Source organism: Pinus tabuliformis, chromosome Q (assembly GCF_031772625.1).
Source record: "Pinus tabuliformis cultivar Carrire ecotype Pingquan chromosome Q, CPIR1, whole genome shotgun sequence".
NCBI lineage: Eukaryota > Viridiplantae > Streptophyta > Pinopsida > Pinales > Pinaceae > Pinus > Pinus tabuliformis.
This window is the reverse complement of record NC_142296.1, coordinates 1,165,125,218-1,165,143,800: the sequence shown is the minus strand read 5'-3', so window position 1 is coordinate 1,165,143,800 and position 18,583 is coordinate 1,165,125,218.

Here is an 18,583-nt window from a genome sequence, read left to right as displayed (position 1 = left end):
TTCCCCTCCTCGATCAGATCTGAGGCATTTGATTTTGCGATCTGATTCATTTTCAACCAAGGCTTTGAAGGCTTTGAACTTTTCAAATGCTTCATCTTTATGCTTTAGAAGACCTATCCAACACATTCTGGAAAAATCATCAATGAACAATATAAAGTATTCTTCTCCACGAGGTGACTTTTTCCTTGATGGACCACATAAATCAGTATGAACAAGTTCAAGAGGCTTACTAGCTGACCCTTCCTTTTCGATGAATTGAGATCTGGTTTGCTTACCGAATTGACATGATTTGCATATAGTATTTTCATGAATGTTGATATTTGGAAGATCACGAACTGCCTAGAATCTGCATGTTTTTCTTATTTGAGAAAAGCGTAGATGTCCCAATCTTCTGTGCCATAGCCATTTTTCATCATTTTTGCTTAGATAGCGTTGTTGTTGTCCTCCCTTGAGTATGTATAGGTTGTTTGGAGTTCTTGTCCCTTTAATCACGATTTCTCCTGTATCAAGCTCACGAACAACACATCCATTTGATCGAAACACTACTTCATTTCCTTGATCACACACTTGACTCACACTCAACAGATTATGCTTTAAGCCATCAACATACATAACATTCCTAGCTTTAACTTTTTCTTTCAAGAAAACAGAGCCTTTACCTTTTATGATAGCAGGAGTGTCATTTCCAAATGAGACACTCTTTTCTTTTTCTAAGGCATTATATGAGTGAAGTTTTTCTCTGTCAATTGTCATGTGTTTTGAGCATCCACTGTCAATGTACCACTGGTTTTTTTATCCTTCTGCATACAAGGCTATACCACATCTTTCTGTTTGTGGTTCTTTCTTTCTCCATATTTTGGGATTTAATGGAGTTTGCTCTTTTTGAGCTATTTGCCAAAATTTACTCCTACATTCAGATTCTTCATGGCCAAAGTTGTTACAGATTGAGCATTCTATTTCATTTTCAAGAAGAGAAAAGTTATTATAGGAACTTTTCTTGATCCCTGTCACATTCCTTTGATTTTGTGCTTCTCTAGTCATGATAGTTTTGTAAGCAACACATTGAGTAGCTTTGTGTCCAAAATTATGACATGAGAAACATTGACCATTAAAGAAGTTCCTGCGATTATCGAATCTACTGACCTGTTGATTGTAGTTGAAGTTCCTCCTACTGACATGTTGATTGATATTCTTTGAAGCAAATTGAGTATGATTTACCTGAGGTTGATTGTGGCTTCTGTTCATCCTTGAAGTAAATCAAGTCTGATTCACCTGGTGATCTGCTTTATGCCTTTGCTGACGATTTTTGAACTGTTCACTGCTCTTTGCTACATCACGATAGCTTTTAGTGGAGTTTGACGGATTCTGAGATGTTTCTTCAGCATATCCAAGACCTGTCTTTATCAGAGGAGAGCGTTGCACTTTGATAATTTCATTTAAGGTTTCTGATCCTTTAGCAAATCTAAGATTGAGAGCTTTTATTTTCTCAAGATCCTTGCTTAGACCCATAATTTCACATTCTAGCTTTTCGTTGTGTTTTTCTCTTTCAGCAAGTTGGAATGTCAAGGTATCTATAATCATATTCTTTTCTTCTAAATAGATATTGAGTTTAGAGATTTCTTCATAAAGGTCATCTTCGTCTAACGCATCCAAAAATTCATCATATTCATAAGCCATCAGAAGTCTATAGTCATTACTATTTTCATCTTCATCACTATTTGATAAACCATCGCTATCTTCATGAGTATAGTAGCTCTTTTTACTTAAACTTTGTTTTCTATTCCATTTCGCAATTTCCTTCCCTTTATCATATTTATCTTTATGAGGACATTTGGCAGCATAATGACCGACTCTACCACAGGCAAAACATTTGAAAGGTAGTTTACCTCTGAATCTACCAGAACCTCGTTGAAGATTCTTGACAAAGTTCGCTTCCTCTTATTCTTCTTAAATAGGTCCTGATTCATTGAGTTCTTCTTTTCCTTTTGTTGAAGCTTTAAATGCGATTTCTCTCATATCTGATGGACCTCCTTTTCTCATCTCAAAGGCAGCTAAGATTTCGTGAAGCTGTGTCATAGTAATAGTCTGTAGATCCTGCTTTTCTTCTATGGCAGATACTTTTGATTCAAATTTAGCAGATAAGGACCTTAAGACTTTTTCAACTAAGGTAACTTCCTTTATCTCTTCACCCAAATTCTTCATGCAATTAACAATCTCATCTATACATAAGAAGTAACTAGCTACACTTTCATCATTGTGCATCTTGAGAGTTTCATATTGAATTCTGAGAGTTTGCAGTTTAGCTCGTTTTACCTAAGAGTCTCCTTCGTAGCTTAGAACGATTTTGTCCCATATTTATTTCGCTGATTTGAGCTGCATAACTTTGACAAACTCTGATTGTGACAGACTTCCCAATAATGTATTGACAGCCTTGGCATTGGTTTCATATTGCTTTTTACCTACTGCATCTGTAGGAATTGCTGATGGAAATGTATATCCTCCTTCCACGATTTCCCAGACATTTGTTCCAAGAGATTGAAGATAGGCTATGGTTCTTACCTTCCAATAAACAAAGTTTCTCCCATCAAAGATTGGTGGTCTAATGGATCCCCCGCTTTCTTGATTACTCATGATGATGGATCTTCCTTCAAGCGATCAAGCTTCTTCTGAAGGACCTGCTCTGATACCAATTGTTGGAAATAATACTGAGAGGGGGGTGAATCAGTATTATCAAACTAATAATTTTTCATTTCCATAATCAGATTCATATACGCTACTTCAGTTAAGGGAACTCATGTGTACACGCAATTGTGTTTAGAGCAACTAGTGTATATCCAGCAAACTTATGATTCAGTTAATTCTTCATATATTGATCTTTAATCAATGCATCAGAACCATATAAACAGTAACCAGGTGCAGTAAAAATAGAACATATCATCATACATAAGAAACACACATGAACACGAAGATATAAGGTGGAAACCTAATGTGGGTGAAAACCACCTGCTACAATCGTCTCTGTCTTCTTTTAATAATAAGAGAATTCTGTTTACATTTTTTGTACTGGTGCAGTCTTATACCAGTACGCAGGCTTCTACCTGCAGAAGGATACAACCTTCTCTCGTTCTCTAGCTTCTACTGGAAGGGAGCTATAACCCCCTAGCTCTTGTACTAGCTGATACGTTTACTAGTACGTAGGTGCAGGCCTACAAAAGGCTACAACCTTCTCTTTTCTTTCAGGGACCACGTTTCATAAATTTCTAGACTAGATCCATCAACAACATCATTCAATCATCAAATATATCTGCATCAACCAATCTCCTATTGAACCAACCACAACCAAGTCAATAAATCACTTTGACAACCCATCAATCTGATCTATCAGAATGCTATCACTAGAGTACAGTAACCAAAACCCAAGCCAGAACCTAGAACACTGCAACAACAAATAGCAACAACAAATAGCAACAACTAAAACATAGATTGTAAGGTATAAGCTACTTTCTTGTGTCGAACCTGCGTGTATACGTGCTTTCCTCAAAGCCAACCAGCATATACATCTGCAAATATTAATTCATTATTATGTAGCTATACCAGACTTCAGTTATACCCAGATCATATCATTTACAGAATAATATATGTGTCAGTATTCAGATCTAGAGTATTCATGAGCAAAAACACACAATGATAGTTCACTTTACGCCTTAAGATCTTTAGATCTTATCCTCCATCAACCGCTAAGGTTCCTCCTTAGTTCAGATCTAGCAATGCTCAATAACCCAATAACCTACATACTAGATCTCACTCTTCATCAGATATTCAATGCTTGAGTACCTTGGCCTAATGATCTTCTCCTCCTTTCATAGTTTTAGGCCTTTCTCAATACCATGGACCAAAACCACTTAGGACCAATACCTTGGATCAAAATAGTTGGGTCAATATCTCAAACCCGATACCTTGGACCAATACCATGGATCAAAATACCATGGACCAAATACTTCGGACCAAAAAACTTAGTTTTCCAAGGTATACGCGCTTTGCCTTTTGTGAAAGTGCGTGTGTACATATACGCGACTTGGATACAGTGAACACGCGTGTATACGTGGCTTGGCCAATGGTGAACTTGTGTATACCTCTCTTTCTTCATTATGTGAAATCTGATCTGAAACTCTGTGTTGTTAACCTGTTGCACTGTGATCTGTCATCTGAGTGAGTTGCCATCAAGGACAACACCTGTGTCATAATGCCAACAAATGTGGAAAAAATTGAAAAGGGAAATTGTGATGGCGAACAAGGTTTGGCTAATTTGTTACTTCTTCTTTATCAAGGGCCTTTATCTTTAAATTCAATGATGTATGAATGGAAAATATGATCCACTCGAACCGAAATCCTTTGGTCGAAATATAAATCCCATGTATATTCTAGGATCCTCATTCCTCAACTCAGCATTGTAAGTATATATTGTCTTCTCTTGTTGATCTAATCGAGTAGAGAAAGGTAAGGCAAAATCAATTAGTGAGAAAACCAATATCAGAGGTATATATTACCTTCTCTAGAGGAAAAACCTCTCATGCTCTCAATAATTTGGGATCCCTCTTCCACCCGTGAAATAAATAAGTGCCTAAACACAATTCTATAAATAAAATAAATAAAAGGTGAAAGAAGAGAAAGGATTCTTGCATAGAGAGGTGAAATAAGTAACTTAGTTGGGGTATTGTTCAGGCTCACTAGTAGCGAAGCAATTCTTGTGTTCATGTAGTGACTCCATCGCAGTAATGTCTAGGCTTGCTGCCAGCAAAGCAACGCCAGAGATGAAAACTCATACTTTGATTATCTTAAACTCATAGATATATATTAATCTTTCCTAGATTGAAACAATTGTGAATTGGAAATCCTTGATATGTGTTTAATCTAGTAATGGAATGGAGGGGACTATATCTCTAATCAGGTTAAGTATGGAAACCAAGGTAATCTGTGTGATGAATCAATACGTCCTAAAATATTGATACCTTACAATAAGAGAATTAAACCTAAATAGAGAAGCTAGAGTTCTAATAGTGTGTCGCCAAGTGTTGACACTGCGATCAACACCCTCCAAAAAATTTCCTACACTTAAATTTTGGAGCCTATTAAGGATCTTACAATTTTTCCTTCCATAATCCCTTCATGGTTGATTTATTTTTTGTGATATATTTAAGTCTTCTTCTTAGGTTTTACTTGTCAAAGTCACTTTCTCACACATGCACAGTCATGGTTGAATTCATGTGTGCACTTTCTTTATTGATCTGAAAATCACCCTTGAGTGACCTCAGTTAATTAATTAATGAATGAAGGTATTACAGACTCATGTGTTGGTGTGTGTCTATGTCATTTTAGGCAACGGATCGATCAAATTGAAAAATACACAAACACTGGAAATATGGAAAACAGCAGAGAAACACAGTAAGCAAATACAAGAACACAACAATTAATAAGGAGTTCACCCTATCCTCTAGGGCTACGTCTCTGGTCCAGCTTTCAGTGGTGGCCTTCTTTTATTGTGTCTTTAAAGCAGAGAATTACAATGAGGAGCTCAATTTGAGTCTCCTGAAACAGAATTGCTTGGCAGGGTGGTTCTTGGATTCCCCAAGCCACTAGAGTACACAGACTCTTTGCCTTACCAGCTCTTGACCTCTCTGGTCTTTAATGGGAGGAGCCCAATGTGGTGCTCAGTTCCCCGACAGATCCTCTTAGGGATGGCTCGATGCTGCCTTATGCTGCAGGTCAGCTCGGCTCTCTGTCTTTCTGCTCTTTGCTTCACTGTCTCTTCGTTCTCTGTCTTCGTCTTCTTCTTTCTCCGGTTCTTCCTCTCAGTGTTCTCTCGGTGTCCTCCGTTCTCTGTCTCTGTTCATGGCTTTAAAACCAATCGATCTCATGACTGCTCGCTTCCTCTTCCTTCCCCCATCAGATCACCTGCTGCTGTTCACTTGGAATTCCCTGTCTCTGCATCATCATCAATGGCTCACATCGAGTGGCCACTTGTCCTCTCGCGAACTGTGCCAGCTCTTCCCCGTTGGTTCAGTTTTTCAGTTACACTGTGAAATGAATCATCCACCATCTCAGCAGTCAAATCGGACCTCAAATCCTTATACAGCATGACTCAATCCCTTGTCAAATCCGGTTCCTTCATCGGGCGCGTTCTCAGCCGTTAGATCTAGAGCCCCTAGATCCGACGTCATTCGCTCATTTCACGCGGTTGACTTGCTCGACTGTTAGCATGCGATGAGCGGCGATTTTCTCTCTCCTCCGCCTGCCACACGCCAGGCGCTGAATGGAATCGCTAGGTTTCAGCCAAATCCACTTACTGCCCAAGGGTGCCCCCGATAAATACCACCGGTTTTGGAGCGTGGGTCCCGCCTTTAGCCTTTAGCGCTTTTCCCCACAATTTTCCCAGCTTCCATGCGACCGAGCGCTTGGGGCCCTTCCTTCTCGAGGGGTTTTTCCCAGCGATGCACGATTAGCGCTAATCGCGCATCAGAAATTGCCTCCTTTTCTCAATCCGGGCTTCCCAAGTCCTAGTTTCGCCTCCTGCGCGGTCTCCATGAGCCTCGATCAGCGCACTTTGACCGAGGTCCTCGTCGTTCCTCGCTGGCTGCCAACTACCACTGTTCAGAGGTCTTCCTGATCACTCTGTGCTCTTGAATTCGAAGTTTTGTCCTGATTTGAATACAGTCATGGCATCTTGATTATCTTCATGGATCCAATTCAGATCACGGCCTTCCCACTGAAAAAGCTTTTGGACCACCAAAAGTTGGTTTTCAAGCATCGACTAAGTGAGGGTACAATTGTCTCACTTGTCCAATCTCTATCCACTTTGCACTACTCGGCTTTGAACCCTTGAGTCCAATTCTGAGGTACTCAACATCTCCCCTGCGCATCATCCTCACCTTCCTGTCTAAAATTGTGTCTTCTTGCAATTCATTAAGATATTCAGGTAGCAGGTCATCAATAGAAGGCAATTGACTCTGCTCTTCAGGATCCTCAATTAGAGAGGGTTCAAACAATCTCAAGCAATCTGCATTTACGACTGAGTAGATGTGCATGTAAGCTGGTAGATCAAGGCGAAAAGCATTCTCACCAATCTTCTCAAGTATCCTAAAAGGTCCATACCTGATAGGCTTTAGCTTCTTACCTTCACCTTGCATTCTGTCTTTGCTAATATACAGCCAGACTTGGTCACCAACTTGGAAATTATGCTCCATCCAATGCTTGTCATGCCTAGCCTTGTATTTGGCTTGGCTCTTTTCCAGCTGTTCCTGTACTGCCTGGTGGATCTCCTGGATTTGTTCAATGAACCTAGTTGCCTTGTCCACATCACTATGTCCCTCAACTGTGGTATCTTTACCAAAGACAAAATCAAAAGGATACCTTAGTGTGAAACCAAAACAAGTCTCAAAAGGAGATCTCTGTGTAGAAGAATGTTTTTCTCTGTTGTAAGCATGTTGCACATAACACAAATGTTCATCCCAAAGCTTAGGATGTTTGCTGCAATATCCTCTGAGTAACTAGATCACTGTCCTGTTAACTAATTTTGTCTGGCCATCAGTTTGTGGATGAAAAGTTGTGCTTTTCTTCAATTTGGTGTCCATCAGTTCCCACAGGCTTGACCAAAACTTCCCCACAAATCGGGTGTCTCGGTCAGATACAATGGAAGTGGGTAATCCAAAATGAACCCATACATGTTCAAAAAACAGTTTTGCAGTTTGTTCAGTTGTAATCTGTTTATTACAAGGTATCAAAATACACATTTTGTTGAACCTATCCACAATAACATGTAGGTAATCATAACCTTTCCTAGATTTTGGCAGTCCTCCAACAAAATCCATAGAAATACTTTCCCAAGGGTGAGAAGGAACTGGTAATGGAGTGTACAAACCTAGTTTTCTATTGTTGGGCTTGCTTTTGGCACACATAGTACACCCTCTTACATATCTAGAAATTATCTCATTCATTTTTGGCCAATAACAAAATATTTGCAGCTGTGCGACAGTTTTACTTACCCCAAAGTGACCTGATATCAAAGAAGTATGTGCTTCCCTAATTATCTTTACTCTCTCAGTTTGTGGAATGCAGAGTTTCCCACAACGGTATAAGAGTCGGTCCTTCACATGATAATCCAATTCTTCAACTCTTTTGCCTTGACTTAAAGTTGCATACATCTCTAAAGTCTATATCTTGAGCATATTGTTCAATGTAGCTTTCATGTAGCACAGAATTATGCTTAAGTATAGTAGATGCATTTATGATGGGTCTAGATAACATGTCTACAACTTTGTTATGTATGCCCTTTTTATATCTGATGACTAAATGAAACTATTGTAGAAAACCCATCCATCTATAAGGTCTTGATTGCAGCAACTTAGTTTGGGAGTGTAGATATTGAAGTGGTTGATGATCAGTATGTATCACTGTCTCTTTGCCCATTAAGTAATGTTTCCACTTTTTCACACTCTGAACTAATGCATACAATTCTTTATCGTATGTAGGATTGTTAACTACTGCAGGATTAAAAGTCTCAGAATGATAACATATGGGTTTACCGTGCTATGTCAACACTTCTCCCATGACATAGTCACTGGCATCTGTTTGGATCTCAAATGGTCTTTGCAGATCAGGCAGTGCTAGTACAGGTGATGTATTATTCTTTTCTTTCAAGGTGTCGAAGGCTTTCTGATGTTTGCCTCCCCACTGAAACACCTTGTTTAATCCTATTAAAGCATGTAAGGGAGCTGCAATTGAGGAAAAGTTAGAAATGAACTTCCTCCAATACTATGTTGCCCCTAAGAAGCTTCTCACTTCTGTAGCAGACTTTGGTTTAGGCCAGTTTACAATGATTGCCACTTTAGAGGGATCTATTTTCAATTCACCACCCCCTACTATATGACCCAAATAATTTAGAGATGTTTTGCCAAATTCACATTTTGAGAGTTTAACATGAAGTCTTTCTCTTTTCAAAACATCTAATGTCTGCTTAACATGATTTAAGTGTTCTTCCCATGTTTTGTTAAAAATCAAAATGTCGTCCAAATACACAATAACAAATTCATCAAGAAAAGGTCTGAGTACATCATTCATTAATATCATGAAAATAGCAGGAGAATTAGTTAAGCCAAAAGGCATAACCAGCCACTCATACAATCCTTGCTTTGTTTAACAGTCTTCCATGCATCTTGTTCTGCAACTCTGACCTGATGGTATCCACTGTGCAAGTCCAGCTTGGAGAAATAAACAACTTCTTTCAATTGATCTAAAAGATCATTTATGCGAGGAAGGGGATAACGATTTTTTATTGTTATCTTATTCAGTGCTCAGTAGGCAATGCACATTCTCCACGAGCCATCTTTCTTTCTCACCAAAACGATTGGTGACCCACATGGTGATGTGCTAGGCCTTATGAACCCTTTCTCGAGCAACTCCTGCACCTGCTTCTTGATTTCAGAATTCTCTAAAGCAGACAACCTGTACATTCCAATGTTAGGCAATGGAGCATCTTGCTGCAAAATAATATCATGTACTATTTCCTTTTTGGGTGGCAGTCCTTTAGGTTCTTGAAACAAGATATCATACTCTGAAACAACCTTTTCTAAATTAGCTTGTTGTTTAGCATTATAGCCCTCAAATATATTTGTTTTATCAGGTTTCTTTTCCTTTACAACCATCAGTAAGAATTGTTTGCATGAATTTATCATTCTTTTCATCTGCCCTGAGTTTATGAGAGTATAATTATTCTTGAGATTATGAGCTCTTACAAAGTATTTGATTCCATCTTTGACAAGTAGATACTTGTTCTCAGCTCTATAGAAAATAGCTTTTCTATCATACAAGTAAGGACTTCCTAAAACAATTCCACATATATCCAAAGGAATTATGTCTAACTCAACCTCATCTACAAATGTTGACCCAAAAGAAAGCTTGAGTTTGCACTATCTAGTCACTTGTAGTTGTGCTTTATCATTCAACCATCCTAATGGGTATGGTTTCTTGTGAGGTGTAGTTGCTAATCCCAACTTCTTTATAATTGCTTCAAAAATTAAATTTACTTGTGAGCCACTATCAAACAAAGTATCAATATTTTGATGTTTGGAAATAACTCGAATATGGAAAATCTCATGTATTTTTCTCTCATTTTCTTCATCAGTAATAGATTGTGAAGAATTACTAGTAGATGCTTCAGAATTATTACCTTTTATACCTGTGGCTGCAATGGTTATTTCATCTCCCGAGTCTGACCCCAAATCTTTCTAAATAGCTGCAGCAGTCTTCTTCTTCTTGCCCTCGAACTTCTTAGGTCTCAACTCTGGATGCAGAATCCAACAATGCTCATCATCATGCCCATCCTTTTTACAGTGAGTGCATGAAGCTTTTCTTTTCTGTGCAGTGTTAGCCTTCCTTTCTTTCCACTTCTGCTTTCTTTTCTCCTTGCTCTTGCTTGCAGTGGGTTGGGATGGTCCCCCACCATCTATACTTCCATTCTTTCCTCTAGCTTCTAGATGAGTAGCTTGTACAGATACCTCATCTATACTAGTGGGATTAAACATGAGGATGGTATGCCTCATGTAGCTATGTAGAAAACCAATGTACTTCAAAAGAGTTTCTGGTGAGTCTAATGAGATTCCTAGAATCAATGCTCTCTTTCTAAATTCTTGAGTGTACCCTTACACACTTTGCCCTTTCAACTGCCGAAGAGTTTGCCAGCTAATCATGGCTTGTTGCATGTAAGACAATGGATAGAACTGCTTTTTATTGCAGAAACAAATTCACTCCAGACATAGATAATCTTACCATGTCTTTTCATATCAGCTTGGGTTCTGCCTTCCCACCAAACCAAGGCAGTGCCTCCTAGGTGTAGGCTTGTGTTGTGCTCTACAACAACCCCCCATTTCATACAATTTTATTCACAAAACTATAATATGAAATGGGTCCCTTTTTATTTTTAATTGGTATCAACTTTGTATCATTCAAAAAAGGTCCGAAAACAAAATGAAAACATTACAAAAAACCTTTTTTACAAACCAATAATATAAATCATTAATCTTTTATCATTGCGATAAAGCGATCGCAAGATTGCATATCGCAATGACAAAGGAGGCATAACTTAAAGGTCCATTGGTTTTCTCCGACGCGATGACATGCAATAGGCTATCGGATATCGGCAATAATAAGTTCCCATAACAAAAGTTCCTCCCGCTCCGATGCGATGCGATCAAGTGCTTTTCGCTCCAATGCGATGCGATCACGTCCCTTTCGCCCCGATGCGATGCGATATCGCAATCGGCGATTGGGGATATACCATGCATGCTTTCTAAAGTGCCCCAGTTAATACTCCCGCTCCGATGCAATGCGATGCGATATTGCTATCGGCGATCAGGAATTCGGAAAGGTGTCAATATAAAGATTTAAGTTTTCCCCCGACGCCCAATTGCGATAAAACCAAAAGCGCAAACTTCAAAAAACTGTTAAAACAGGGATATTACGATTAATTTGTATTAAAGGCCTTATCTTTCAAATAGTGATTCACCTGCGCTCAACCGCCAAAACATCCAAGGCACGCTTAAACAAATCATTCGGCCGATAAGCGATATGATGGGCATTTAAAGGATTGGTAGGTTTTAACGGCCATTTAATGAAATAGTAAATTTAAAAAAATCTTCTCATAGATTGTATCCGCGGCCACTTTAAGTTAATCCTTCATCGTGCATTGATCAATATATCTCACTCGTATTTGGTTTTCGCTACCAATTCTCTGTGTTACGCTTATTTCCACTACTGTGCAGAATTCTTCCGAAGTAATAGATTCAAGCAGAATGGGGAAGAAGTCTAAGAAAACCGCAATCGCTTCCGCTGCACCAGCCACAGGACAAGCCATCGCTGATCCAGCAACTAAAAAGAAAGGATTGATATCTGATACTACATGTTCAGGACTTGGCAAGACCACTTGGCAAAGTACCTATAATTTGATCGAGGCCGAAGAACCAAAGGTGACAGCAGTACAAGCTACAGTGGGTTCCAGTCGAAAATCTGATGGTACTTTAAAAGACTTGGCCGACTCTTTCCTTCATCGGATAGCGGCTCGAGAAAAAATTCTCCCATATACGGATGTAGTGAAGTGGGCAATTGAGGAAATCCCAATCACAGACAGAACCTTCTGCACCAGAGATGGGAGAATCTTCGGTTCATTCAAGGCTAATGATTTGAGGCAAATGTATCATTTGCCTGAGCCAGAGAAGAAGTACAACAAGGCATTTCTGGAGAAATTCCGAAGTGAGAACGAAACTGAATCCGAACTCATTCAGGATTCGAGGCAAAATCCGGCGAAGCACAAGCATGAAACTTCTGATAAGTACTCTGTTGATTCTTTATGTTCTCTGTATTGTTATGCTGGGATATTGATGTGTAGATTGTGGGGGTTGCACGATTCCGCTAATTTCACTATAGAAATGGTTCCCTTGATGGAAGCGGCGTGTAATAGTGAGATAATGGATTGGGCAACCATACTGTCAGATAAGCTAGCGACAACAGTTCTTAATTTTAGAACTAAAACTTCCGTCTCCGAAAGGCTTATACCCCCATTCTACTACAGTGCTTATATACTAGATACCCTGTGTTTTAATTCTGAGTTTCCTGTACTCGGCTGGAGGTGGACTACACAAGACCCCACGCCAATTCACATATACCATCAGAAATTGTGGAAGACTTCCTATAAGCACCATTTATACCAAGTTTGCAACGGCTTCATGTTACCCATTCATTATTCTATTTTTAATAAACCTGCTCCCAAAATTTCTTACCAAGCAGGGATTGATTTGACATCAATAGGAAGATGGTTCGGAGAGGAGAAATTTACTTATATAAGAATTTTCGGCAGCCAAGCCGAACCTCATGTCCTTCCTTTGTACATACCTGATAAACTACTGGCAAGGGAGATAGCCTATCAGATTATTGCCGAAGGAGTTACACAACTCTGAAGAAAAATAAGAAGCAGGTCTGGCCCTCCTTTCCTTTGAGATGTGGTGTCTACACTTTGCATGATTTCAAACATGCAGAAAAAGAAGCTACGAATATGAAGTCATTAACTCTAGCGACTCTCCCTAACAAGTGATTTGATCCCAACAAAGTCGCCTATAATGCACTTGAACAGGCCAAATTGACAAAGTTTGATCATATAGAAGATAAGTTTGATGACCTGTTCTCCTCAGCTGAATCAATGTATCAAGTTAGATCGCTGGCCATAATGGAATACAAAGATGAAGGGTTAGTTGAATTCAACAGACTTAGAGAACAGAGGTTGCAAATGCTGCCTCTAGATCTGTTAGCGACAACCCCAGCAACAGGACCAAGCGAGCCTGAACAGCAACATCCTAAGGAACCTCCGGTTACAACAGAAGAACAGGAGAAAGTGCAAGAGAAAACCCAAACTAAAGAGCAGGAACAAAGCAACATAGAGGTAAATGTAGATACTCAAATTGATCCCAAATTGCTCCAGGAATGGCAGCAATTTGATTCAATTATCAGTAGTCTTGAATGCTCAAAGGACACTGAAACTTCAAAAGCGGCAGATACACAGGAGACCACTTCAAAACAGGTTCCAAGTGGAACCAGCGGCCTACCCAGTTCGAAGGAAGTAGAAATAATCCCAAAGGATCCCTCCGATCAAATTATCTTGCAGATAGAAGAAATTCCTCCCTTGGATGTCTTCTATAGCCCAAGACACAAAGTTGTGGTAAAACGACAGAGGAAGAGGAAAAGGACTGATCAACCTTCCCTTTTCCCAGAACAGACGGTCACGGGCAATGTGGTTTGGAAGGAGGAATTTGACCCCTCTGATGACCTAACAAAACTATCACAATATGCTGGAGCCTATTCGGCAGCAACAATAGATAAGGCATCAGAGGTGAGTCTTTTATTAAAAACAAAAGACCAGGAGATCTTTTTATTGCAAGCACAACTAACAGAAGCACAACAAAAGGCAGAGCAGGCAGAATGGCAATTGTTGACACAACAGCAAATAAATAATCAATTAACTCAACAATTGCAGGAAGAGAAACAGAGAATTGATCACAGCGCAGTCCAGAAGTAGAAAGAGTTGTCTGAGGCATTGGCACAACTAAGGGCAGCAAATGAACAAATGATGAAGTTAAAAGATGAGCAGATTGCTCAACTATCAGCCCAGCCAAAGAAGACAACGGATCTTCCACAGATAGTCGAATTCAAATCGGAAGCATTACAGATAAATAAGGCATTAATAACACAGATCAATCTTTTATGCCAACAAATCGCCCAGGCGGAACCATTATGCGATTTAACGGCATCAATAAGTAAACAATCATAAAAAACTAGAACAGACTTGGATCAAGCTGATGAAACATTAACTAAATTTCTTGAGTGGCAAGATACCGATCAGGGACAGGCGGCAAATTTACCAAGGATTTTAGAATCACATAAAGAAATATTATTTACAGAATGGCAGTCCCAGTTAATGAAAGCAGAGAGGGAAATTTAAAGATGCAAATCAACCACAAGTAATTTGGTTGAATTGGTTAATAATACTCTCTACTTGTCTAACATGATTTCCCAATGCACTCCAGGAAAATTGACAGCGGCGAAAACATTGGAGCTGTCATGTTATCCAGATCTAGAGAAAAATGGGAGATTAATCGCTGGAATTAACAGTTTAACATGGGACGCCTATTGGTTCTTCTTGGTAAAACCGCACAGTCAAAGAGCCGCCCTCAAATGCCTTACAAATGCAATCGGGTATATTATTCCCGATATTCAGGATGCCACCTATGCCGCCCAGCTCAACTCCCGCCTCAACAGACCTCCCGAAGTGGAGCCAATGCTTGCGATAAGTCAGCTCAGGTTTAAAGGCAAACAGCCTACATGATGATTCATGCCGCCAACTGTCAGATTGCTGAGAAGGAGATATTCAAGATCGTTTGATACCAATTAAGTAGGATTTCAGTTTCATAGATAGTTAGTTTAATTTAGTATTTATAGACCCTTTCATTGTTTTGGAAAGGGTCGTAAAGTTTTGTACTTGACTTAAAAGCCTGAAGTTGCACTACTGTACTTCAAGCATATTCTTTTATAAAACTGGACCAATTATTCTAATTTTGGCAAGGAAGCTTTTATGCAAATGTGCACTACTGTCTTTGTTTGAAAGTATTTCTGCGTTGAAAGAAGAATCTCAAATAGCGATTGATATCGGGAGTGACTAGCAGCTCATATGGTACTATTATCTATGTCTGAATTCATTCCTTTTATATGAATTGTCGTTTGATCGCCTTTGCTATTATCGAATATATGTATGTGTTTTAACAAGCATTTCTTTATTTCCTCCACTATTGGATGTTTATGGTGATGCTTTTCTTTTGATCATATATATATATTGATGATATAAATGATAAGTGTAGCAATATTTCATTACTCACTTTGTTTAACTATTTAAGCAGAGTAATCCTTAAATGAATAAATGTCCATGTTTATTAGATGGAGTCATCTATATGCCTGTCAATAAACATAGATCATCAAGCGCTATACTTCAAAGTACAATAGTTCCCGGGATTAGTAGTAGCTCTTTTATTTTGTTGGTAGATTAAGTTATTCACCTATCATTAGATTAGACAATCAATCATTCATCCATCCCGTTTATTCATTACTGGGAAACTGGTCCCATTATCCCCAGTCGGAGCCACCATTCCAAACGGAAAAGGAGCTGTATTAAGGTCTGGACCGGGTGGTTATCCCCCAATGTTGATAAAACGATTTTCGGGGCATCAACATTTTTGGCGCTAGAAGGAGCGCCATCAACTGTGAATGGCAAGCAAACCCAAACCTACAAACCATTCTAAGAGTAATTCTCCCTCCGCATCTCCTCGTACTACCCAATTGCATGTTGGTTCTCCAGTATCCAAACAAGAAGAAGAGGAATCAACTACCACTTATCAAACCCATCATACTCCAAAACAATTAAGTCGTGAATCCCCTGAAGTCCAGTCTCTTATCCACAAACTTCAGAGCTTCTCGATTTCACCACAGAAATCTGAGGTATCTCAAAGCAGTGCGACTTCGCAGTTCAATTTACCTCACCCTCTCACCAGACTTCAGAGCGAAAAGCTCGGTATTGAACCTACTGAGTTCCCTTTACCCAAAAGGAAAAAGGGAAAGAAAAACACTGAAGGATCTGACAGTGAAGAATTTTCATCCACATCCTCCATCTCACCTTCCCCCGTGCGAAGTCAACCATCCACTCCCTCATCACACATTCTTGTTCATCAGGGATTAGCAACTGCAACATCCCAAAACTACACAATCCTTAATATCAACTCCTTCCCAGACTTCTGTAAGTTCAACAGTAATATCATCCACTACTGCGGTTACAATGGCAGATCCATGGACTAGACCTGGTGCAGTCAATATGCCTGCTCCATTGCATGCATTACCTGATGCACCTGAAAAATGGCTACCCAACTTTAATCTAGATGATGGAACACAAGCTGAGGAACATATTAATAATTTCATGTTGGCAGTTAATTTGAAGGGAGTAACAGAGCAAGATGTTGTCGTTAGGCTTTTCCCTTATACCTTGCAAGGATCAGCAGGATCCTGGTATTTTTCTTTACCTTCTGGTTCAATTACCAGTTGGACGACTTGCCAAGAACAGTTTCTTACTAAGTATGGTGATGATAGGTCCTTGGCTACACTAATAAATGATCTCTCCAATCTTAGGATAGAGCATAGGGAACCAATTAAGGAATTTAATGCGCGATTCAATAAACTCTTGAACAAAATCCCAATGGCCTCTAAACCAAGTGAGCAAATCCGAAGCGAGTGGTATATAACTGCCCTACCTGCCAATATAGCTATTTTTGTAGACAGGGCTGGAAAACCAACTTTAGCTTAAAACATGAAAGAAGCACTTGCTGTGGAGAAACGTATTAATGCTCTAGAGAAGAAAGCTGCTCTCGAAGATAGAAAAGCCAAAAAGGTTTCTTTTAAAGATGATTCAAAGAAGAAAACCCCTAAAGATCCATATGACATGGAGGGTCTACAAAAGGTCCTCAAAACTATGTCGAATGAAATGGTTGAAATCAAAAAACAGGTAGCTGAAACCTCAACCAAAAGACCCTTTAGGAATTACAAGAAAACTGAATCAAAACCACCGAATGTTATATCTAATGTAGATTTAGATCTTGAAGAAGGAGAAGAAGAAACAGCTAGACTAACTGATGAAGAAGAGGAAGTTGTTGAATGTCATGGAATGTGGGATTTTATATTGCCTAAATCCGATACAGAAAATGAAGAAGAAGCATTTCCTGTCACTACCAGGAGTAAAGGTACCTCCGAACCTGTTCAGACAACTTCGAAGAAAATAAGTGCAGGTGCTGCTACAACAAAGGAAAAGGTGCCCCCAAAGAAGCCACCTGTAACAATCCCACAAAACCAACTTTCAACCCAAACAATCCCATCAACATCTAAGACATTGGTAGTGTCTGATTCAATGGATTACAATATTGTTGATGACATGAAAAAGACCAAGGCAAACATTACCATGTTTGAACTTAGTAAATTGAAACATCAAAAAAATTTCTTCTCAAAGAATTAAATGTTGTTCCTACTTCACTCCTTCCCAGTGCTAAAGCTGCAAACTATACAGGTCAACCACCTTCTGGTATGGTCGAAGCTACTGATGCAGTCCTAATAGGAGATAAATCAAATTCTCATACTCCACCTTTCCTTCTAACCTATGAGATCTACAATAGAAACCTGCACAACTGTTTGATTGACTCAGGGGCATCTTCTAACATAATGCCAGCTTCGGTTTGTTCCAAACTGAACATTGAACCCCAGAAGTACGCTATTCATATTGTGCAGTTGGACAGGACTAAAGTACAGGTTTTGGGAGAAATTAATTCCGTAACTATCAGGTTATCTGCTGATCCCAGAGTAGTACAAAGGATTGATATCTTGATTGCCGATATACCTGAGTTTTATGGTTTGATCTTGAGTAGGGATTGGTCTGAAAAACTACATGGGTATATTTCTACCGATTGGTCACATATGTGGCTTCCCTATAAGGGTAAGCCAAATCAAATAAAAATCGATCGGGAAAAGCATATGATCCATACAGTTACTGAATTTAAACAAGAAAACCAACCAATAGCATTTAATAATAACATTTTGGGGAATTATTCATCAGAGTCATTCTTTGGCAACTTTGCTGCCCAACCATCTCCTTTCTCAGTAAACCATTCTACATCTCAGATTGAAAATTATTCACAAACAGATAGGTCAAGATGTTTTAATGATACTGAGGAAACTGTAAATAAAATTGTTAATACTTCTTTATTTTGGTCATTATATTTCGATGGGTCCAAATCTAGTGAGGGCTCAGGAGCAGGATGTATTCTAATTAGCCCACAAGGAGAAAAAACAATGTTGTCCTGTAGGTTAGAGTTTGAATGCACAAATAATACAGCAGAATACGAAGCCTTAGTCCAAGGACTATATAAAGCTATTGGCCTCAAGGTCCAATATTTGAAAG